We start from the raw sequence: 2,799 nt of genomic DNA, 5'->3' as shown, positions 1-2,799 counted from the left end.
AGTGTGGAATGAACAAAACAATTGGAAGCCAAAACTTAGCCTATGGGATCGCATAGGCCAAGGAGCCATGCAACCACATGACTATATGCAACAATCTGGGCTGCATGACAAACTTGAACTATGCGACCGTGTGGTGTTAAACCATGCGGTCGCGTGGTAGTAATTTAGTGGCCGTTGGAGGTCATTTTAGTTTGAATTATGGTAGCTTTTGGAATGTTTCTTGCATTTTTTCAACACGGTTTTGGCACCAATTCGTGGACATTGATTGAGGCCTATAAATAGGCCATGGATGATCAATGAAAACATGTTGAAATCAACATTGAAATCACATTGAAAAACACTTGAGATTCATTCCTTATTCCATAATCAAAGATCAATCCTGGTTTTCATTCACAACCACTTTGGGTTAGGTGTTTACTCTGGGAGGATGTACTGTTTCTTGGAAATCAAGGAAACAAACATATATAACACACTCAACCATGGAATTCAAATTTATGGCACTATCGAAAAACGGAAAGGGGCTGAGTGCTTAAGAATCTCTTTTATGACATACCTTTGGGATCAAAGAACATCTCTTCAAAACATATCGTATGCGATAGTCAAGCCACATTAGCAAAGGCATACAACGGAAACTCTAGACATATGAGTTTCAAAACATATCGTATGCGATAGTCAAGCCACATTAGCAAAGGCATACAACGGAAACTCTAGACATATGAGTTTTAGACATTACTATATAAAGAAATTAATCAAAGATGGAATAATTTCCCTAAATTATATAAAGTCAATTGAGAATTTAGCGAATCCTTTAACTAAACCACTAAATAGGGACTTGATGGCATAAAACTCCTAAACTAAAAGGTTTACCAATGATGAAAATCCTACCAGTCATTACTCAAAAGGTAATCCATGAGTTTAAAGGGTAACAAGTTATTCGATATGTGGATAGCTGCAATGTTATTCAAATCTGCGATAACCCTATACTAATTAAAATAAAGCTAGTTGTTACTGGAATGAGGATTAAGCTTTAAAGCTCTTAATGAAGTTCAGTGCTAAAACACAAGTACCTCTAAAAGTAACAAAAGTCTAAAAGAACTTTACCTAGACGAACTTCGAGATGGTGCTGCCTCCATAGAGAGTCGCAGTTTCTCTCTTAAAAGTTCATTGAAAATGATGAGTGTAAGGCCATAATAGCACTAAACGAGTTGAGGAACTTGAAAACACGTAATACTTGTGTATATGTGTCACAAGAATATATTACTATATAAAGAAATTAATCAAAGATGGAATAATTTCCCTAAATTATATAAAGTCAATTGAGAATTTAGCGAATCCTTTAACTAAACCACTAAATAGGGACTTGATGGCATAAAACTCCTAAACTAAAAGGTTTACCAATGATGAAAATCCTACCAGTCATTACTCAAAAGGTAATTCATGAGTTTAAAGGGTAACAAGTTATTCGATATGTGGATAGCTGCAACGTTATTCAAATCTGCGATAACCCTATACTAATTAAAATAAAGCTAGTTGTTACTGGAATGAGGATTAAGCTTTAAAGCTCTTAATGAAGTTCAGTGCTAAAACACAAGTACCTCTAAAAGTAACAAAAGTCTAAAAGAACTTTACCTAGACGAACTTCGAGATGGTGCTGCCTCCATAGAGAGTCGCAGTTTCTCTCTTAAAAGTTCATTGAAAATTATGAGTGTAAGGCCATAATAGCACTAAACGAGTTGAGGAACTTGAAAACACGTAATACTTGTGTATATGTGTCACAAGAATAACTGGTTCAAAGATTCACGCTACCTTTAATTCCGACTTTACTTTGTTTGGATTACATTATAATTAAATTCAAATCGAAAGATATCTAATTCTTACGCATGAATATTGTATACTTTGAATATGAGATCTTATTAAATGTTGAACAAGTGGGGATTTGTTTTATATTGTTCAACATTAATAAGAGTTCAGTGTGGAACGAACAAAACAATTGGAAGCCAAAACTTGGCCTATGTGATTGCAAAGGCCAAGGAGCCATGCGACCGCATGGCCATATGTAGAAATCTGGACCGCATGAAAGACCTGAATTGACACATCCCGTCCTAAGACTCAAGACGTGACGTGAGCCGATGATAAGTGTCAGCTAGGCATTGGACCCATCACCAAGGCAAAAGTAACTAAACTTTAATAATAAAGCTTCATTTGACCAATTAAAATCTTTCTAAACTCTAATATACCAACATAATAATATCATTTGCTCGTTTAGCCAAAAACATCCATATCATATTCATCAAAACTGCCTCTCAAAAGGATAATAGAAAGCAGTTTAGATTACAATATTACATCATGATCATTGGTGTATATAAATACCAAAAAAATTTCCTCCAATATGATGCAAATATTTCACTTGATGATTACACAATTTCAAACAAAAGAACCTACAATTGGTGGTAGCAATGGCTGCAAAACTATCAAAATAATCTCCACCACAGCTCAATCAATAGCCTTTTATAAGGAAAAGTTCAGGAAAATATGAGATAATAATCCCAGTGAGTGAAGTGCTTAAAAGATGGTTGTACTGTCCGTTATGTGTGTGTGTATATATATACACACAACCAGATGAGTAAGTACATTAGACAATTCAATAATCAAAAACCATAATCTAAAATCCACAAGCTGAACTATAAGCAGGAAAAATGTAAGCTGAAGACTTATAATCCACTATATAAATAAAATTCATATCAAAATATATCCCATGTATACATCTACTAATGATCTGAAAGCTATAAATCATATGTA

Source organism: Olea europaea, chromosome 14 (genome assembly GCF_002742605.1).
Source record: "Olea europaea var. sylvestris chromosome 14, O_europaea_v1, whole genome shotgun sequence".
In the NCBI taxonomy this organism is placed as follows: Eukaryota; Viridiplantae; Streptophyta; class Magnoliopsida; order Lamiales; family Oleaceae; genus Olea; species Olea europaea.
The sequence above is the reverse complement of the archived record's forward strand: the minus strand, read 5'-3'. Positions refer to the sequence as shown.